Source organism: Sminthopsis crassicaudata, chromosome 4, assembly GCF_048593235.1.
Source record: "Sminthopsis crassicaudata isolate SCR6 chromosome 4, ASM4859323v1, whole genome shotgun sequence".
NCBI classification, from domain to species: Eukaryota; Metazoa; Chordata; class Mammalia; order Dasyuromorphia; family Dasyuridae; genus Sminthopsis; species Sminthopsis crassicaudata.
Window position 1 is genome coordinate 151079893 of NC_133620.1, and position 23505 is coordinate 151103397.

General features: G+C 33.4%; 1 protein-coding gene across 3 annotated transcripts in view; it reads right to left on the reverse strand.

The window, feature by feature from the left end:
* The window catches only part of PHACTR2 (phosphatase and actin regulator 2), a 326455-nt gene that overhangs the window by 301866 nt on the left and 1084 nt on the right, over positions 1-23505 (reverse strand). The window lies entirely within an intron of this gene.

A 23505-nucleotide genomic window follows, 5' to 3' on the forward strand; every position in this document is an offset into this window, starting at 1 on the left:
AGTAGCTATATAAAAAAGGGAAGGACAAATAAAAAAGGTATGATATAGGTAGAATCGATAAGATTTAGCCACTAATTAGATGTATGAAGTGAGGGAAAACACAATGGTAAAAGATAAAATCAAATGGAATAAGTGAATAGTTAAAAGGGGAAAAAGACAGAAGAGAAGGGAATCCAGAAAGAGAAACAGGTATATAATTGTGGTGGGGATGGGGGAGATAATATAGTTCTGGATATGTTCCATATGTAGCACTGAATATGTCTGCTGGTGGAATATATAAAACACTTTGGAGATGACTAATGATGAAAGAACAAGATATGTAGGGAAGTTTTTTTTTTATTGTTTTGTTTTGCTTTTACAATAGCATGGGGATTCAAAAGAGTACAATGGAAAGAATTTGGAGAATATATAGTCATCTTCATAGAGTTGATAGCTGAAACTGTAATGTGAGATCACCGAAGGAAAAAAACAGAAGGGAGTTGAAGATTTCACCTTGAAAAATCATCATTTTTAATTGTGGAAAGGTTCAAGCTAAAGGTGAATAATGGAGAACTGCTTCTAGAGAAACTATATCGGGAGTTGATAAGAGATGGATAAATGGATTACTAGGAAGAATGAGGGAGTAGGTATGGTTAGATTCTACAGTTCTGTGGTTGAGATGCTTGATACCATCATCTCACGACTTTCTGTGGCACTGTTTAGTATCCTAATAACAATTAAAGTAGTATGAGTGACCCAAAGTCAGAACTAGTTGGGCAGGAATGGCAAATTGATCATGATGGTGAAGGATTTTAGTATGAAGGCAAAGTATAATTGAAATGATTGACCATAGTGATCCAGACAAGATAAAGAAGAGAGCAAAACTAAAATGGAGAGAGGTAGGAGAAAGAAGTAAAAAATGAGGATGAGGAACAAGTTTAGTTAGGGTGAAAAAGAAAATGACATGGTAGAATAAATTACTGTGTTAAAAAGAGGATTTTCAGAGCTCAAAAACTTAGGAGTTTGACTAGTTTCAAGTGATGGTGAAGTCTTGATTGTGGTTAGAGATATGTCATGGAGTTGAGAAAACTGACAAATGTGAAGCCAGTTTATTAGAAGAGTCTTCAACACTGAGTCAAGGGACAGAGTGGGCAAAAAATCTGTCAGGCAGGAGCTAGTCTTTAAACAAAGACTGTTTACCAGAAGGGAAAGGACAGCATAAATTATTGCAAAGGGAGGGCAGCTGCCTTCTACATAATGACACTTAATCTATGTTCAGTTAGATTTAATTGAACTGTTGACTAATGATGAACAAACAAAATATGATGCAGGGAAGTTTTTTTTACCCTTGTTTTGTTTTGTTTTTATAACAGCATAGAGATTCAAAAAAAACCACAATGGAACAAACTGGTAGGAAGCAAAAAGAAGTGAGTTAAGTCTTGGAAGGAGTCATGGCTGAGACAGCTAGAAATGAGAATAATTGGAGTAGGGGAAAAGATTGCAAATCAGCATAACAGGAATTATAAAAGTAGAAAGTAGGTTGGAGAAATAAATATATTAGCCCAAGAGAGGAAGGGCACCTGATAACAATAAGTTAACTAATTACCCCCAATGTTCCAATGTTAAGGTTGATAAGGTAGCTGTTTATGTGAGAATATGCCTTCTCAAGTGGATTTTTTCCTGAATTCATGGCTGATCTGTAGTTTCTGGGGGAGGAGGATAGAACTTGCCTCCAATAATTGATTCTCCAGGTCAGAGGATCTGAACTGTGTAAAAGCATCTGAATTTTAAAATATCAGTGTCTATCTGCTAACGAGTAGGTTTCAAAAGTGACAAAGAATTATCCCTTTGCAAAATAATATCCTCTGATTTTGCCCAATCATGTGTCTTGTAGGTCAAATATAGGCCTTTCAACTAGTTGCCATATATTGGGAGGAAATAACGGATAGAGAGCCAGCCAGCTAGGTAGATAGATACAAGGTGCAGAAATGGAGTACAAACCTAAAATCATTATTAGATATGCCCAAATTAAAACTCATCTTTTTTGGCCTTTTAGATCCCCACATTTGAAAACAACACCAATTTTATCCCAAAAGGGAGTTTGCTTTTTCACTCCCCGATTATAGCCCACACATACCTCTATCAAGCAATCCAAAATAGACTTTTTACTGGTTTTCACAGTTAAGTCAGTCTTCTGAATTGTCTGGAGAACAAGCCTAGATAAATTTACACAATTGGTCCCAAAACAGCTATTTTCTTCATGTTGTTAAAAAAAAATCTTAGTCCAAAAAACAATTTATTGACTAGCAAATAAAAGATGACTGAAACATACCTTAACCCAAAAAGTTGTTAGTTAAATTGCTACAAAATTTCTGAAGTAACAAAACTATCTTTTTCTTTTGCTTCCCATAAAATAAATTCTCCTTGAAGGGATATAATATTTCCTTGTTGCCTTTGTATCCCCAGTCCTTAACATGAGTGCCTGCCACATAGCAGAATTTAATAAATGCTTGATAAATTGAATTTCATTAAATTCTTGACTCTTGAGGCTACTTCAACCAGCCAATACCTTTTCAAAAAGGCTAGCATGTAAATCATTTTACAAGATCCCCAAAAGACTATCAAGTAGGCATGAGGTGACTATCTTATTTAGTAATAATATTAATTTTACTATTAATATGAAATCCTTTTTCCCATGTGCCTCTGCAATTAAACTACTGCTGAAGTCCAAACAAGAGCTTCAGATGTGGAAATAATTCCCAACTTCAGTATTTCATCTATTTTTTTCAGTGTTTGTTAAACTTTTGCTATTCATTAAAAATTGAAGGGCCTTCATTTGGGGCTTGTTCTCCCATCAGTTACAAGGAAGTTCAAGAGTGTGTTCTAACTTTCCAAATATTATATGTGTGTGTGTGTATGTATATGTATATATAATGTGTGTCTATAAATATATATGTACATTTATATATTAGAAGATCAAGGTTTTGGATTTTTTTTTTTTCTTAAATCCTGTACCATCAGCCATCTATTAGGGATGGGGCTATTCTGTTTTTCCACCTAGATAACTGTCACAGAATTATAATAAAGAACTTTAAAGATCATCTAATTCAATCCTTTCATCTTATAAATGATGAAACAAAGGCTAAAATCTTTTGGTTTGGTCATGTACATATATGCATGTATGTGTATGTATATGTATATATGTATATGTCTATAAATATATATGTACATTTATATGTTAGAAGACTTAGGGTTTGGGGGGGAGTTAGTATTTTTTTCTTTTTTAAAAATAATTTTCAAGGCAGCTAGAACACTGTCCTGGAGTCAGGAGGACCTGAGTTCAAATTCAGCCTCAAATACATACTAGCTGTGTGACCCTGGACAAGTCCTTAGCCCAGATTGACAGAAGAAGATGAAGACAAAGACAAAGAAGAAGATAGAGAGGAGGGAAAGAAGGAGGGGAAAGAAGGGGAAGAGGGTAAGGAGAAGGAGGAAGAAGAGAAGAAGTCAATGACAACATTTTCAAGGATAACCTTATTTAATTTGGTTCAAGAAATTTTCTTTTCTATATTCTTAAACCAAGTCCAACCCTTCTAGACCTTCCTATTTTAACCTACATGTTGTTAAGACAGATTTTTTTTATCCCTCTGGACCAGAAGAACACCATCTCTTTTGGAATAAGGTTTCTTTTAATTTGTGTCTTTGTATTCTCAGCACCTAACAGGATGCCTGGTACTTAATACTTGCTTAACAATTTGTGTCCAAAGGTGGGAAAACCACCACTACATAGCTACTCAAGCTTTGACAATGGGTTATTGAAACCATATCTCTGGTAGTATGACTTTGGGGGAAGAGAGAAGAAAATAAACATTTATAGAGAGCAAGGCACTCTATTAAACAGTTTACAAATATCTATCTTATTTGACACTCACAACAACATTGGGAGGAAGTTGCTATTATGATCTCCATTATATAGATGAGGAAATTAAGGCAAACAGAGTCTAAAAGTTTTGCCTTTGGAAACATAGCCAATAAGTATCCGAGGTTGGAGTTGGACTCCTCCTTCTGACTCCAAGCCCAGCATTATATCTACTGCACCACCCACCAAAATAGTTCCTACAATTATCCAAGTTCCTTGACCTGAAAGATTTGAAATAACATACTAACATCCCTTCCCTTTCCAATAAAGGAAACCTTTGTTTCCTCTAGAACCTCCTATGCCTTTAGTACATAATCACTCTTGCCCATCTGCTAGCAAACCTCACATATATATTTGGCAACATTCAGTCATATATGGGGCCAAATCTGGCCTACAAAAAGTGAACTAACAGCCTTTGATGAGTCTTTTCTCCAAAAATATCAAATGATGAGAAAGTCATGAGATGAATTTAGAAGCCTCAATGGATTTCTAAGACAATAATTAGCTGCTTTAGAGGCTTCCTTATGGTAACTGGTCTAGTTATCATAATTAGGGCCCTAAGCAAAACTGTAAGTAAGCCAGGTTTGGTTTAGACATCTTTTTCTCTTCTTTTCTGTGTTCCTGTGCTATCCTCTAGCATTCTATACTCTCTGACTATATAAACCCCTACCATATCATTTCTCTCAAGCCAATTCTCTTTTGAACCGTCCAAATTTTCAAAATTGCTTGCTGTCCTGTCTTTCCTCCTGTCAATTAATACTTTTATTCCCATGAACAGCAATCTAAATATATGAATATTGATATTGCTATTATATTGTCAATTTGTCAAGGATCTGTCATTTCATCATTGTGGATGAAAATGTCAACTAACACAGATCAGTACCGTACTAGATGATCTTTGTGTTTTATTAAGGCAAAAAATAAAATAAAATCATCATCTTGTGTTCAAATTGCTTTTTATAAGCCTCTCTGAACTTAGCTAGGTTTATTCTTATATAATAAACACACACACACACATATATAATTTTGTTACATAGGAAATAGTGCAGATTATTTGGCTAGAGGGTATGGCATTGAGAGAGTACTAGATTCTGAGTCAGATAGATCTAAGTTCAAATCCCATTCTAGACACTAATCATTTGTATTACTTTGGGAAAGTCCCTACACCTCTATCTGCCTCAATTTTCTCACAAGTTAATGGGGGTAATAAGAGGACTTGTTGGCCAGAGTTGTTGCAATGACAAAATAAGATAAAAATTTTAAAGCACTTTCTAAACCTTAATATATTCTTTAAATGTCACCTATTGTTGTTGCTGCTATTATCATTATTACTGAGGACACTCCAGTGCAAATTATTATTTTAAATAATAGCAACAACTATATGGAAGATAAACTTATAGACAAATAATTTTATTTGATTACAAAAGAAATTATTATATTCAATCTATGCAATAGATTTTTAAATAATAGTCTGCCATATATTAAGCATAAAAGACCAAAGCTTTCCACCTCAGAAGACTGTTTCATCAAATATCAATGAGAATTAGATAATGACAACAATAATTATTTTTATGGTATATTGTGTCAGTAGTATGGTCCAAATAATCATGAGTCTTTTCCCTGAGGGAATTGTTTTGAATTTAAGAGAGGAGGTTTATTAATCCAAATTATTTTTATTGGACAATAAGTAGAAGACAGTTTTGAATAGAAAAGCTTTCTGATGATCTTTTCCCACAAGCACTCGATGACTAGAAAAGAGGGGATATACAGTTCTTTATTCTCTTACCTCAGTTTCTTTTAATTTAATTATATCTTTTGTTCTTATTTCACCACTTCCCCCCTCATTCTTCTTTCCATACCCAGCAAGCTATTTCTTGTAGTAAATAATTTTTCAAAAAGGAAAAAAAGAAAACCACTTCATTGAAACCAATCAACCTCTGGCAATGCATGCCCACAGACCTCCATTGCAGCAAAGAAAGAAAGGAGATTGCTTTTATCCTTTCTTCTTCAGGGACAAATTTCTTGATCATTATAATTCCATAGTATTTGGCTTCTTTCTATTCTCCCCTTTTATATTATTGTGTTCACTTCATCTCTTAACTTGAGGTATTTTCTCTGGCTATCTCTGATGTATAGAGCTGTCCCAGATGTCTAAAACTCTCTCCCTCATCTCCACGTCAGGAACATATCACAACTATTTAATCATTCCCTAATCAATGACTTGTCCCATTTTCCAAAAGGAGAAGCTGTTTCCTATCTGCTCTTTCAAAAGAGGCTGAGGTATTTTACAGCCTCCTTTTTATGAACCTCTTTTTTTTTTTTTTTTTTCATAACTGATATTCTCTCTTCTTATACAGATGCCTAACAGCACTGGTGCTGTCTGCAATCAGTTAAAACCTAAATATAATGCTTTTAGTTAGATAATTTCAAATTCCACAAGGCTTTTGTAATAGACTTGGAACTTTCATATCCTATGTTGGATAAGTGGTTTCTTAAAATCCTGACATGGACAAGACAGGTACACTTCCTGGAGGATAATTCTTCTCTGTTACCTGACACCTGAATGAATTACATTTTTCCTTTGACCATACCCTCTCTCTTTATGATTCCATTTATTTCTAATTACTTGACTTTATTTTGTATTTAGCTTGCTTTTCAAGTTCCCCAGACATGTCTTGTGGCTGAACTAATTTTAGTAGCACTAGATTAATCTTGTGTTCTTGTCCCTCAATTCCTTTGTTGAGCTGGAATGGTCATTTTACTCTGTGGCAATCCTTAAAGATTGGACCAAGAAAAACATGTTGTGCAGAGTGCTTTAATTGTTTTGTTTTTAAATTACAATTACCATTACTAGCTAGCATGATAGCCACCTATAGCCATCTTCACAACTGAGGACAAACACTGAATGGATCTCACTGGTGAACTAGTTAATGAGAGTGGATATTGTTGTTGTATTTTGTTTTGTTTTTGCTAAATAATTCAGATAGACTACACTAGGATCAGATGGGTCACACTTGGATGACTAGTCATAGACAATGGGGATTGTCTGGCCTCCCTCATTCAGAGGGATGTATGACATTTATCTCACCTGCAGATATCTACCTAACAGCCAAAATGTATATCTGCTACAAATCCAGGCTGATGCTGCCCTCTGCTGGCCCTGGTGAAGTTTGTATGCCCAAAGACGCAATCAGTGAGAATGAATGGCTTGGGCTAAGATTGTGAAGTATTTGCTTAACATAGCACTGTTTCTGCTTCAAGCCAAGTTAAAAAAAAAAAAAAAAACTTCCTACCAACTCCTCTTCTCTCTCTTTCCAGCCACAGGTTATTTCAACTATTTTTTTTACCTATCCACTCCCCCCCATTCTTTTCAATCCCACCCCCTGTGTATAGTCAGGCAAAAAATAAATTGGTCACATTGGCTGAGAGTGTCTAGTTTTGTACTTCTATACCACAACTTCTTAATTTAAGGTCCATGCCATTTAACATATATATATATATATATTTATATATATATATATATATATATGTACATATAATTTTATAATGCATTGCATTATAATTGGTTTCCTTATAATAATATAAATTTTCTTTTTGCATTTATGTTTTCAAAATTCAATGTTTTCTGAATTTAGATAGAAAAGGTGATGCTAAGAAAACTGTTGCTTGAAGCACAGTTGTTTTTTTAATTATGAAATTACTAATTTAATTATGATTTTTGAGGGGACAGAATTTGAGAATTCTGAAATTCTGAGGAACTCATAAACTTCACCAAAGTCAAAAGAGTTAATGAAATATCCCCTCTTTGCCAAGGGGAATAAAGTATAATTCATCATCAGACTTTCAAAGTCATGATTGGTTTTTTATTTTGATTAGTTCTGAAGTCTTTCAGAGATTTTCTCTTTTATAATCATTGAGGTCACTTTGTAAATTGCTCTCTTGTTTCTGCTAAATTCACTCTATATTAGTTAATACATATCCTCCATATTTATCCGAATCTATCATATTCCTTATTTCTTATGACATATATCACACTTCGTTCAACCATTATACCATTTTTGAACAATTATTTTTGTTTCCAATAAAAATAAAAAAGTTGTTATACATACATACATATGTATATGTATGTGTATGTGTGTGTGTGTGTGTGTGTGTGTGTATTCTTTACTTTTGTTCACCTCCTTGAAATACATGCCTAAAAGTAGTATTGCAAAGCATCAAAAAGGTGTGTGATTGAATCAAAAGTTTAGTGAAACTTTTGGGGTTTAAAAATAATTTATATTTTCAAATCCAAACTTACTCTCTTCCTCCACTGTCTTCCATCCATTGAGAAGACAAAAAAAAAATACAATATGCCTTATACATAGGAAGTCATGAAAATTTTCTATATTGGTCATGAAATGGAGGAGGAAGTAAGAAAGAAAGAAAGAAAGAAGAAAGAAAGAAAGAAAGAAAGAAAGAAAGAAAGAAAGAAAGAAAGAAAGAAAGAAAGAAAGAAAGAAAGAAAGAAAGAAAGAAAGAAAGAAAGAAAGAAAGAAAGAAAAGAAAGGAAGAAAGAAAAAGAAAGAAAGAAAGAAAGGAAGGAAGGAAGGAAGGAAGGAAGGAAGGAAGGAAGGAAGGAAGAAAGAAAGAAAGAAAGAAAGAAAGAAAGAAAGAAAGAAAGAAAGAAAGAAAGAAAGAAAGAAAGAAAGAAAGAAAGAAGAAGAAAGAAAGAAAGAAGAAAGAAAGAAAGAAGGAAGGAAGGAAGGAAGGAAGGAAGGAAGGAAGGAAGGAAGGAAGGAAGAAAGAAAGAAAGAAAGAAAGAAAGAAAGAAAAGAAAGAAAGAAAGAAAGAAAGAAAGAAAGAAGGAAAGAAAGAAAGAAAGAAAGAAAGAAAGAAAGGAAGAAAGGAAGGAAGGAAGGAAGGAAGGAAGGAAGGAAGGAAGGAAGGAAGGAAGAAGAAGGAAGGAAGAAAGAAAGAAAGAAAGGAAGGAAGAAAGAAAGAAAAAGAAAGAAAAAGAAAGAAAGAAAGAAAAAGAAAGAAAGAAAGAAAGTGTTTCAATCACTCAGATTAAATCACTTCACATGCACTTAGAGTCCATCAGTTCCCTCTCTGCTCTCTGAAGGTGGATGGCATTTTTTTTTTTTTTTTTTTTTTTTTATCATTAGTCCTTTAGAAATGTTGTGGATCATTGTATCGAATACATGTAGCTAAGTCTTTTACAATTGACTATTATTACAATATTGCTGTTACAATCAAATGGCTAAATTTTTTTTAAAGAATTTTTTTTATTTCTATGAGCAAAATGAATGACAAAAAAAAAAAAAAAAAAAAAAAAAACCCAAAAACAAAAAACAACCCTTTCATTTCAGGGAAGTCTTGAGGTTTTTTTCTTTGTATCATGCCCTCATAAATAAAGGAACAATGCACGAACAACAAATCAACTCAGTCATACAGGTTACTTACTGCTAAGGCACTGAAGAGAGCCAAAGGAGGTACAATGGAGAGTGTGTTAAGTTTAGAGTTATGAAGATCAGGGTTTGTGAACAAGTCATTTAATCTTTATTACCTTACTTTAGTCAACTCTAAAAGGTACATAATAAGAGCATTTATGTCATAGGATAGTTGAAAAATCAAGTGAGAGGAGTTTGCAAAGTTCTTTGAAAAATTTTGACAGGCTATATAAATGTGAGCTACTAAGATAGCTTAAACTTTTTACTCAAAATTCTAAAATCTGTCCCCTCAAAAAATCATAATTAAAAAAGCAACTCTGCTTCAAGCAACACAGTTTTCTTAGCATTACTTTTTCTATCTAAATCACATGATTTAAATTCAATTCAAATAAACATTTCATATTTTCACTTTTTTGAAAACCTTCTTTACTTTTACCTTGGTTTTTACCTAGAGATATAGAGTACAGACAGAAGCATAGCAGGAAACCTCCCACACTAAGGAAGAAAAGATAAGGATCTCAGAAATATGAATAGTTTCACTGCAGGCTATTCAAGAGACAAATAGACACATAAATGGAATGATGAAATATGGTAGCCACAGCTCTCAGCTCAAGAAGACACCAGTTTATAAAAGCAAAACACTAAACAATAGTACCTTAGGCTGCTTGACTATAGAATCACCAATTTTTTGATACCGTAGCCTTTTTGTGTCTTTGTTGGCTTGTTACTTCTTATCTTCATTCTGATTTAATACAAACCCTTTTCATATTTCCAATTACTCAAAACACTGGCTCAGCAACTGCATGTATTTGAAATCTTTTACTACTATTTTCCTGGTACTTTCCCCAGGCCCTCACAAAATCCCTGCCTAATATGTAAGGCAATTGAATTATTTGCCTATTAGGTCATTTCCCCCAATCTAACCTCTGGGTTATGTTGAGTGGGACAAGACACAAACTCTTTTAATATAAATATCCTCTATAAAGTAAAGAACACATAGTGCTTCACTAATAAAGAGATTATTCTGTCAAAATTACAATGTAAAAATATTTGCTTCACAGAGAAGACCCGATAATCTTATAAAGTATTTTTTACTGGGGCAAGTATCCTATGTCTTTTAAAAATTTTATTTAGCTATTTAGTAGTACGTATACAAAGCATGATACCTAATATGGCACCACACCTTTTTTTTTTTTTTTTTTTTTTTTTTTTTTTTTTTCCTGGGCATTGGCTTACTCACTCACTAATGTTGACATATCTCGGGGATTTTCCTGGGAGGTTATGGAAGAAAAATAATCACGAATGGCCAAGTTGCTACAATTTATAATCAAAACTGTAGAGCACTAAGGGATAGTCTTGGTGTAGGGAACATACCAATACTTTTCCTCCCAAATGGTCATGTGGACTCTTTGTGACTGACCTGTGGTAGTGCCCTCCAAGCTTATATTGGGATGATCAGCCACAACTAGATATGTAGTGCATTCACCCCAACACTGAGGTGTCATTTTAGCACTCTAAGCATGAAGAACAGACAATAACTACTTGCTATTGTAATTCCTGAGCACCCACTAGTATGCCTCTTCTTTGCTCCTTTCAGCAAATAAAACATAAAAAGGGGTATTTTACACACATATGACATTTCCACTTTCATTTTTTGTAATCAATTTCCTAATTGAATTCTGACTATGTGTAATATCCTTGCCAGCTCCACAGAATCTGCTATGGATATTGGTTACCAGTGACTTCATTTAGGGTAAATCTCCCAGTTACTTCTTTTTTTTTTTTTAATTAGTATTTAAATTTATTTCAGGTAAGTAGTCTACATGGATATAGTTTAGCAAAATTGGTTTGCAAACAAATATATATATATATATATAATATCATATATATATATATATAATATCATAACAAGCATCATACTAGTATGATAAGCTTATTAATGGAACTGGGATGGAAGAATCAAGGAAGAGGACTGCAACTCATGGCATTTTTCTTTTTAACCAAATCCAAACTCTCAGTAGCACCATAATAGTAACACTCACAAGAAACATAGAAGATAGAACATTTTTACTACTATTTTTTTCAGAATAACTTGCTTTGCATTTTAGCGAAGCCCAAAATACTTTTTTTTAACGGATTAATATTAATACATTTTGGCCAATGTCAACTTCTTTTGTAAGTAAAAGTTAAAGGAAATAAAGTTGACCATATTCTTCCTGCTAATTCTACAAAAGCTATCAAGTCTTTCATCCTGTTGGACTTCTTTGCTGATCTTGGCACACTTACAGTATTTCTTCCCACATCACCATCTTTCCAGTTATCCTTGGTTTTTTTTTTGTTTGTTTGTTTTGTTTTTTCTTTTGGTTTTTTGTTTTTTTTGAGGCTGGGGTTAAGTGACTTGCCCAGGGTCACACAGCTAGGAAGTGTTAAGTGTCTGAGATCAGATTTGAACTCAGGTCCTCCTGAATTCAAGGCTGGTGCTCTATCCACTGCACCACCTAGCTGCCCCTATCCTTGTTTTAAAAAACATTTTTTTAAGGAGAAATTTCTGGACAAACTCAAATGTCTGGACCTAAAAGAGAAGTTCTAGGCCTAAATAGGATCCAGATCTCAAAAACATCAAGAGAAAACAGTCCTTGCACAGAAAAAACAATCTAGATTTTGCCTTTATTGATATCGTGACTTGGATTGAGGGATAGATCAATTCTCTAAAGTTTTTTTTCTCTTTTAGATGTCTCGACCAGGGTAGTAATAAAAGTGTGGAAGACTATCTAAGTCCTTTAATAGAAAAAGGAAGGAGAATTATCCTATTTATAAGTTTGGGTGCAAGGGAAAAAGTAATTCATTTTTCCTTTGACCCTAAGTCCTTTCCCTTCTTGGAAGGGTTTCAATCTAAGGATGTTGTTTGTCCTTCATTCTTGAGAGGATCAATGACAGACACCAGAAGGGCAGATGACTTACAATTGAATTGGATTTGAGTGAGCTAGAGCTGGGCATAGTCATCAGCCTCACTTTCTCCTCCAGAGTGAGTAGGACAATATGAAAATTTGGAGGATTTTGGCAGAAGGTAGAGGGTAAAATAAGAGGTACAGAAAGATGTTTTGACTGTTGCGGTCTTAGATGGAAATCTTTTTTGTTTTTCATCTTCTGTCAGCTAAGATAAATTCTGTTTTGCATTTGTACATTATATATATATGTATATATATATATATATATATGTATATATATATGTAGAATTTATTTTATTTTTTTGCTGAAGCGATTGGGGTTAAGTGACTTGCCCAGGGTCACACAGCTAGGAAGTATTAAGTATCTGAAGCTGGATTTTCACTCAGGTCCTCCTGACTTCAGTGTGCCACCTAGCTACCCCATATTTGATATGTTGTTAAACTGCATGATTATGTGTGAGAGAAAAACATTTTTATTTTTTCTGAGACTTGAACTATATTTTGATGTTCCTAAGAGAGACTCTGACTTGGGATATGAACCAAAGAAAATAATTTGTGAGATGTGCTCAAGATTAAACCCATCCATGCAAACTCAAAAGTTTCCATTCTAGTACACAGTAGAGAACAAAAGAAAGCAAAAGGAAGCATGGAAAAGTTGCGTAGTTTTAAAAACGATAGATAGTATTTATTACATAGTTTTTCAAGAAAACCCCTGTGTGATATGTAAAGCAATTGAATTTGGCCCAATAGGCCTTGCTGGGGAAGGAAATGGCAACAGTATGAAATGGAAACTTTTGGTTTTATATTGAATATTCTCTTTATTTTCTGCTGTGCACAAGAAAATATATTCTCTCTCTCTCTCTTTCTCTTTCTTGTTTTGTATTTAAATTTAAAATGAAAAAAATTTTTTTAAGAGTTTCCAATTTTGGGTAATGAGTTTTTAGAAAATAAGTCACAATTCTACATTTATAGAAGCTTAACCTCTCCTTAGCATCAAATGTCACTGTATTTGCAGAATATTCACTTTTGGGTATTACTCTGCCACCTAAAACTAAGTGTTCTAAAAATAGTTTATCATGTTTACACTTGAACTTCCCTCCCTTGCAGTGTTGCCATTATTGTCAGAGGCTCTCCTAGCTCTCCTAGTTCTGAAAGCATTTAAACTTACAGACAGAATCAAAGGGATTGAAGGAACCTTTGAACCCATCTAATCCAACCTATATCTAAACAAGAATCCTTTTTATAGTATGCCCAATAAGAGGTCTATCCACTTATTGAAAGCTTCAGATAAGGACGAACCTATTATGTTTTGAAGTGTTTTTTTTTTTTCTTTCTTTCTTTCTTTTTCTTTTTTCTTTTTGCAAAGCCCTGATAATTAAAATGTTTTTCCTTACAAGACTCTTTGTAGCTCCACACACTACTCCTAGTTTTTCCTTCTCAGATAAGACATGTCAATCTGCCACAAGACAACCCTTTAAATATTCAAATGCAGTTATCAAAACCTTCATTCCCTCTTTACCTAAATACCTCCAATTGCTTCAACCAATCCCATATGGCATAAACTCAAGCTGGTTCACTATCTTGGTTGGCTTTCTTTGTACTTAATCCAGCTTTAGTTCAGAGTTATCTTTAACCTTTTATCTTCACATATTTCTGTTTTTCCTCCATATTAATGCTAACATTAATAGCTAACAGTTATGTAGTTCCATAAAGGTTTACAAAGAACTTCAGGGTTCTTTTTTGTTATAATAACTAGCTGATGAGTTTTGCATGCCTCTAGTTTCTTTCAACTCCATTTGTCCTCCATTCAGCTATTAGAGTGATTTTCCTAAAATGCAAGTCAGATCATGTTTCCCCCAATTCAATAAATTCCAATGGTTCCCCATTGCCTTTAGGAGCAAAGGCAAATTACTCAGTTTGACATACAAAGACCTTCATAACTTATTCCCCTCCTATCTTTCCTGTCTTCTTACACCTTACTCCCCAACATGTACTCTTCAATACAATGGCCTCCTGAATGTTTCATGAACAGGACACTCCATCTCTTGGCTATGGAAATACTCTCTATTTGTCCCCAAGTCTGGATTCTCTCCTCTCCTCTAACTACTAACCTCTCTACCTTCTTTTAAAGTCCATATTCTATAAATTCTATAAAATCCCATATTTTATAAGAAGCCTTTTCCAATTACTCTTAATTCTAGTGACTTTCCTATGTTAATTCCCTATTTATCCTGTATATCCTGATTGATGTGTGTGTGTGTGTGTGTGTGTGTGTGTTGTCTCTTCTTCCCCATTACATTCCTGCAGAATAAGGACTATCTTTTGCTTTTTTTTTTTTTTTTTTTTGGTATGCCCAGAAATTAGTACCATGTTTAACAAATGTTTATTGATTGATTGATTGATTGATTGAGACATCATAGCCCAAATCCTCCTATTTTCATAGGGTAGGTCCTAGTCCAATCCCTGCTGCTTCACAACAGAATTGCAGCTATGGAATAGCTGAAAAAGCAAGACATCTGATTTAATCAATTAGTCCAGAGATTGGATATTAAACCAGCAGCATGCATTACTTAGTTTCCCTTAAAATAGAATTGCATAATTTCTGTTGTAAAGAGGCTTTGATAGCCATCTGGTCCAACTGGTACCTGCAAAACAATTTCTTCAAGGGAACAGTGATGATCAATGCTACTCACTTGCTGACAGAAAGATGATGGTGTCAAAAAATAGAATGAAATACTTTTAAACATGGCCAATGCCTATATATATTTCTTTTAAAAAGTATTTTGTTTTTCTTTTTTTCTTTTTTTTTTTTTTAATGGGAAAGAGGGAAGGTGGGAAGGATTCATTGAAAAGATTAAACCAATTAATTTTTTAAAGAAAGAATTCCCTCTATCATAAGCCTAACAAGTGGTTATTCAAAGATTGTTTCATGACCTCATGTGAGGGGATAAGCATTACTTCTTGAGGCAGTGCATTCTCCTTTTGACTAATTCTAATTATTCTATAACTTTTCATCTTTCCTAATTTGCTTCTAGTTCTGTTCTCTGGAGCAAAAAAGAAAAAAATCCCATTTTCCCTCAGAAGATCTTCAAAATACTTAAGGCATCAGGGACAACTAGATGATGTAGTAGCTAGAGCACTAGCCCTGGAGACAGGAGGACTTGAGTTTAAATTTGGCCTCAGACACTTCACATTCACTAGCTATGGAACCCCGGGCAAGTTACTCAACCCTAATTGCCTTGACAAAAAATTACTTAAGGTATGTTGTCCCGAAGTCATCTTTACATGATGTAAAACATCCATAATCATTTTAATTTCCAAATAAAATGACCTTTTCTTGGTCCTCATTCTTTTTTCATAGTTTTCTATAAACTATTCAAACCTTCTTTCACTTTTCTCGGCCATTATTTCAAAAATTTTATTATTTTTCCTATTGTATTCAAAGACTTCTACATAGTTTAAAATATTTATCTATTGAGGAGAAATTCCATCTTTGAAAAAAATGCTAATTCCATATGATAACAAGCTTAGTGAAGAAATAGGTATTTAAAGCAGTTAAGATTGCTTTTGTTTTAATGGAGTAGAGTTTAACAAAAATCCAACCAAACCAAGATGTGACTATGGATTAGTGAGTTTCACGTTTCATTTTGTGATTTAGAACTAGCCCTGGAGGCAAATGCAGAGGAGTTACCAAGAACATATTTGGAGCTTCAGCAGCACTGTTGGAATTAGAACAGAGATTCCCAAAGATGATTTCTGTGGAGAATGTCAATTATAGCTAATAACTAACATTTATATATCACTTATTCTGTGCCAGGCCCAATGTTAAGCATTATCTCATTTGAACCTTACAATAAGCATGGTTATCATCATCTCCCATTTTACAACTGACGAAACTGAGGCAGATACAGAGTTAAGTGACTTATGCAAAAAGTGTCTGAAGCCAAATTTGAATCCAGGTCTTCCTGGATTCTTCCACAGACCAACAAAAGATTCATTGTGCTACCTAGCTACATTATTGGATACATAAACTATGACAATGATATAAAGACTCAATCTCTAACATTATTGATATAAGGAACTCCCAAATTAGGAAATTTCACCTACTAATAAAGCACTTTCTCCACAATGTACAGCCTGAGAGAATTGTCCAGAGCATTGACTTGTCCAGGATCACACTGTCAGTATGTGTTAGAGGAAAGCAGTGAATTCAGTTTTTCCTGACTTTTGAAACCAAATCCTCATTCATTAAGCCACCATGATGTTTCTTTATCACATGTTTATAGAAAACTGGTTTCATTAGTTTGCAATTATACTTGATATCTTTTCAAGTACTCTTTAAAGGTAGGAACTAAAACATATATTGATTAACAATCAGTCAACAAATGTTTATTAAGCACCTACTATATGTCCAGCTAGGAATATAAATACAAAGAATGAAAAATCTTTATTCACCTTGTAATTGACAGTGCCATTGTTTGTTATTCATAGGTGATGATGAGGATAAAGATAATGAATATCATAATAATAAATACATACATATATAAGTATACATATATATTCTATATATAGTCAATAATTATCTAAGAACTTGTATAGGTAAAATAGCAAGCATCTAAATGAACAAAAATATACATAAGAATCCAGAAACAGATTTCTTGATTCATGACCATAAACTTCATGTCACATGATCCAAACAACTAATCTTTCATCTAATGTAGTTGTTTAGATTGGCTTTTTTCTAAGTCTGTAGACAATTAAAAGTGGATTTTTAAGTGTTTTCTGAAATTTTTATTTTTAAGCATTATGGACACATTTTCACTTTTGGCTTCCACTTCCATCTCCTAAGACACAGGGTTCAAATACTGTTATTAGAGAAAGTCAGAAATATATCTTTTTCAAGACTATCTGTAGGCAGCTAAAAGCTTCTAAATAAAATGATAATGAGTCATACAATATATGGTACTTTTGAAATGTTTTTAGCTTTACTTTACTATTTAACTACTAACTCTATTTACTCTAAGCTACTATTTAACTCTAAGCCAAGTGATTGTTATGCAGCAAATTTAAGATTGGTTTAAAGGTATGAGTCTAAGTAATTAAATTATAATGTGCTATTATTAATAAACAGGTAAAATTGTTATATTAATTAAAATAGAAAAATCCTTTAATTGTACTGGAATTTTCTTGTATTAGCTGCTGATTGAAATGAATGGGCCAAGAGCTAGTGCTTGGAAATCTTGTTGCAATCTAGAGATTTCTAGTCTGATGGTATGTGTTATAATGAGACCCGTATAAAGCAAAGAATTTTATGTACCTTTATCAGCTGGAGAGATGCTAGTGTTATTTTGCTGGAGGAATAATTCCCTTGTTTCAAGCTAGATATTCTCTTACTCAACACTCACTCTGACCAATAGTATGCAAAATGCATTAGGACTAACATGAATTCCCAAGCCATGCAGGTCAGATCATTCCAAAGAACCTAAGTTCAAATACAAACCTAAAAATTCAACAGAAAACTGATTAACTTGATTAGAGAATTTATTTTAAACAACAATTTATCATTTGATCTTGAATTCACTGATTAAATTTACTTATTTTAGGGATTTATAATTTATTGAGGTGGATATTCCTTCCACCAACTACAAGTAACAACATTCCCCACTTTAATAGACAATTTCTGTGAGTTGCTGTGGTAAGAAGGAAAAGGAAAAGGAGGATAAGAAGAGGAGGAAAAAAGAAGAAGAAGAAGAAAGAGGAGGAGGAGGAGGAGGAGAAAGAAGAAGAAGAAGAAGAAGAAGAAGAAGAAGAAGAAGAAGAAGAAGAAGAAGAAGAAGAAGAAGAAGAAGAAGAAGAAGAAGAAGAAGAAAAAAAAAAAAGAAGAAGAAGAAGAGGACGAAGAGGACAAAGAGGAGGACGAGGAGGACGAGGAGGACGAGGAGGAGGAGGAGGATAAATAAGAAAAAGAAGAAGAAGAAGAAGAAGAAGAAGAAGAAGAAGAAGAAGAAGAAGAAGAAGAAGAAGAAGAAGAAGAAGAAGAAGAAGAAGAAGAAGAAGAAGAAGAGGAAGAAGAGGACGAGGAGGAGGAGGAGGAAGAGGAAGAGGAAGAGGAGGAGGAGGAGGAGGAGGAGGAGGAGAATGACAACAATGATAATGTTGTCACCTGTTGATAGGCCTTGCTATACTTAGCTGGGCTGTCTCTTGAACATCCTATCATTTCCATACTTAGTCTTTCCAATTGCTATAATCTGTGAAAGTTTGTATCCCCCCTGACATATCTTTTGGGAACTCAGAGTCACTTTGCCATAATGAAGCATTGGAGTAGGACTTTAATAGAGGATGAAATTAAACCTTTCATTAGTTGAGTTAGCTTAAGATTAAGTACCATGCTGCTCAAATAAGAACTATTATATTATTTAAATATAATAAATACATTTAAATATTTTGATAACATATATAAATATAGATACATGTATGTACTGTATACATATATGTATGTTTATATGTGTATGTGTGTATATATGTTATGTGCAGATTGTTAAAGGGCAATGGAGAGATGCAGAGTGGGTGTGAGTAACTTGAAATATATTGCTGCTGTGGACTGTGCAAGAAAAAAACATATATGCTTTGGAGGGATGTAGGACCAGGAAAGGAAGTGGGATGATATATAAAACAAGGGAAGAAAAACCAGTGGATGGATTTGTCCTTCATTAGTATCCATGCAATGATAAAGGACTTTGAGAGAGGTCCCCCTTCTGGATGATTTATAGTACAGCATAGGTAAGAGTAGTATAGAATAAAAAACTGTGAATTGATTGTAATCTGGATCATTAGAGGGAGTAACTATGCTCACACCATCATACATTTAGAGCTACAGAGGTCCTTAGAAGTCAGTTGGTTTCTCTTCTAACAGACTCTGATGCCCATGGATAATGTGACTTGCTTAAAATCACATAATTAAGTAGCAGATTTAGGATTTGAATCTAGATTACCCAATGCCAAATCCAGTCTCCATTATGGTACCCTGCAATATGATTATGAGGTTCAATCATTGAAAAATATCTTTTATAGTCTTAGGATGGAAAATGCCATCAGCATTCAAAGAAAAAACTATGAAAAATGAATGTGGATTAAAGCATAGTATTTTTACCTTTTATTTTTGGGGGGTTATGTGCTTGATTTTTTTCTCATTTTTTCCCTTTTTGATCTGATTTTTCTTATACAGCATGACAAATATGAAAATGTGTTTTTAAAAACTGCACATGTTTAATCTATATTGAATTACTTTCTGTCTGGTAAGAGAAGATGAGGGAAGAAGAAAAAAAATTTGGAATGCAATTTTTTGCATAGATGAATGTTGAAAACTATCTTTGCATATATTTGGAAAAATAAAAATATTATTGAAAAAACAATAATGTCTATTGTAACAAAACATTCCTTATTGGTAAAATGAGCTGAAGATGAAAATGGAAAGCTACTCCAGTATTTTTGCTAAGAAAATTCTAAATGGGGTCACAAAGAACAGGACACAACTGAAATGACTGAATAATAACAGCAACAACTTGCAAGGTCCAGGACCAGAACTCTATGTACTACACCATTCAGCTGCTTAAGATCACTTGAAGACGATATGCCAGGTTTTCATTTATTCACTTCCTCAAAAGGAAGAAGAGAAAGAAGAAGGAAGAAAAGTAGAATATGGGAAAGGGTGGTGTTGGCATAAGTCCTCAATTTCAAGATCACAAATACAACAACAATAAAAGGCATTTATATAGCAATTTAAAATTTACTAAGAATTTTATACTCCTTACCTCCTCTGAGCCTTTTAACACTCTTGTGTGGTATGAGACCATTATAAAAATCAGGGAACAAAAGGAGTCACCTGACTTTGACTTGTGCCCAGTGTCACAAAGCTCATAGGCATAAAAGATGGGATTTAATACAAGGCGTTCTTGATCCCAATGTCAGAACTCTAATCACTCTACTACTAATAGAATGTGCTGTTATCTAGAAATTTTAACCACTTGCATCCGAGATTCAGAGAATATTAGCAATAGATGGAAAAAAGTTGTCTGCAGTTTTCTGTGATATGTCTCTTAGCAAGGAATAATGTAAAAGACTCCTGGACATGAAGGCTGTCAGTTACAGACAATGATTCTATTCCTAAATTGAGCAAAAGCCTACTTCTGAAATAGCATTTAATAGCATAATAGCATAAGAAAAAAAAGCTTTTCTTCCTTCTTTGGTGGGGGTGGGTGAGGTTAGGATGAGTATTTCCTGGGGTATAGGGTGAAAAAAAAAGATAAATAATCACAAAACATCATAAATTCATTCCAATTTTTTCTAAAGCGTACACGAATCATTAAAAGAACTCTGAGATTTCATGTTTGGTATTTGTGCAACCTGTACTTTATAGGAGAGAACATATTTGGCATCAATCATTAGTCAGCCATAATGTCTAATTTGATCTTTTTTAAAAGTTAATTTTAACAATATTTTATAACCGCTTATGTTTTTCAATGTAAATTCAAATTGTTATAGATAACTTTTAAAGCATTTAGTATATATATCATGTTTTGATTGTATAGTTATCCATTTGTTTTGTTTAGGTGAATGTATAAAACATTTTGAACTGTAAACGTGGTTTTTTTTTTTTAATCTTGTAAAATTAAAACAAAGAAAAAAAAAAAAAAACTCTGAAGTTTCACTCCATACTGAGCAAATTGGCAAAAATGACAGAAGATAGGAATAGTCAATGTTGGAGGTTTTGCATTGTTAGTTCAGCTATGAATTGGTCCAACCTTTCTGGAAAGCAATTTTGTATTATACAAAGAAATGATTAAAATGCCTATACACGATGACCTAAAGTTCTTATTGTTAGTCATATACCACAAGAAGGTTAAAAGCAAAAAGAAAGGTCCAATGTACATCAAAGTATTTATAACTACACTCTATGTGATAAAAAAGAACACAGAACAAAGTAGATGCTTATTGATTCGGCAAATGGCTAAACAAACTGTGGTATACGACTGTGATAGAATTTTACTATGCCCTAAGAAATGATTAATATGAAGAATTCTGAGAAACATGGGAACACTTCAAAGTGAAATAAGCAGAAACAGGAAAATACTATGTACAATGATGAGAACAATGGAAATTAAAAGAACACTAAAAATCAAAACTAAATGTTGTGTAATTATAAAGACCAAACTTTACTTCATTGAAAAGATATGATAAGGTGCCTCTCTCCCTTCTTTGGGAAAGAGAGGCCTATGGAAATGGAACAATGCAAGTACTCTCAGACTTGGCCAATGCATTAATTAAATTTATTGGTTTTCTGTTTTTCTTTCTTTTTTATACTTCATTATAAGGGGAAAGCTCTCTGGAAGAAGCAGGAAATGAGATACATTGGGAAGTGAAGGTGATGTTAAAAAAAAAAAAGAATATTTTAAAATAGGCTTTAAAAGTACACTTCTGGGAAAAAAAAAGATCTGCAACTTATATTGGTGCACATTTCGTGTATTTAAGTTTTCTAGATCCTTATTGTCCTTTCTTAGTGTAGGGAAGTTAGAATCATAGAATATAAGAACTGGAAATGATCTTAGGTCACGCCCAAAGAGATAAAATGATTGGTCATATTGTGACTAAACACCAGTCTCAATACACTTGAGTCACATGACCTTATTCTACATGACATCAATTTCTTTGAAGATTATAAGGCCTTTAGCAGAGGATGATGGGGTCCATTTTTATATTCTTGAAAAATAGATTAATATACAGTTAATTAGATGTGGGCAAAATCCCCTTAATTATTTGATGAGTCCTTTCTTATTTCCTGTTTTTTTTTTTTTTTTTGCCAGAGTTTTTTTTCTAGAAATTCTGTTATCATTTTCATTATGTAATCATAACTACTTAATAATAATCAAGCTTACCCCTAAAGAAGATAGAAAGCAGCCCTCTTAATTGCAGAGTGAAGGACTATAGTGGTTGATTGCTACATATAACACCAGACTTTTTCAATATATTGATTACTTTTGCTGATTTTACTTTTTTAATTGTCAAAATTAATGTGAAATAAAAACAAACTTATTTTTAAAAGTGGCACTTTTGTTGCATGTGAATTTCAAAACTTCTTTTAAAAATGTGTCTAGACAATGCCAATGTCTTTTGATAAAAAATCTCAATGGGTTTGGGGATTTTTCCCCTTTATTAAAGCTTTTTATTTTTCAAAACATATGTGTGGACAATTATTCAACATTAGCCTTTGCAAAACCTTGTGTTCCAATTTCCCTCTCCCTTCCCCTACCTTCTCCCCTAAAAGTCAAGTAATCCAATATATGTTAAACATGGTAGAAATACATGTTAAATCCAATATATGCATATTTATGTATATAATTATCTTGCTGCACAAGAAACAGCAAATCAAACCAGAAAAAAAGATGAGAAGCAAAATAAAATGCAAGCAAACAACAACAAAAAGCATGGAAATGGATTGGGGTTTTTTAGGATGATTTTTATTTCAACTTTTTCTTTTCAAATAATTTCATTATAGGTAACTAGAAGGGAAAAAAAAAAAAAAAAAAAAAGACTAGTCCTGCCACGAAGCATTAAAGAAAACACCATAGTATTTAGGATAATGCTTTATTCAAAGGGAGTTACAATCATTAATTATTTAATCCACTTCACCTCCTCATTAAGGTAGGTCCATATCATCATCTTCATTTTAAATACTGAGAGACAATGTACAAGGTTAACTATTTTGTCTAAGGTTAAGCAACATGCCATAGGGAAAGTCAGTCTGCTTAGCACCCAACTCCCAATTCAACTCCTGATAATATCAAGGAAGAACACAAATAGAAAATCTGGCATGGTTCCTTCAGAAGCATTAGATGCTGTTCCAAAATTCACCTCAAAACTCTAAGTCATTCCTAAAAATCTTTTACAGGTGGATAGATCCGTACCACTGACAGCAAATTAGATGTGGACTCCAGCAAACACAAAGCAATACTCAGGACCAAGGCAATCCAAATGCTGTCTGCTTGGGATTGGAAGGGAAAGTCCTTCACATTTTCTTCATGCTTCTCAAAAAGCAAAACAAAACACAAACAAAAACAAAAACACAACACCCTAAAGGAGCAATTTACCTAAGAAATGCTAAGGAGAAAGTTACCTAACTTTCATCCCATTATGATGGCCGGCTTTGGAAAAGAAGGACTGATTAATGCAT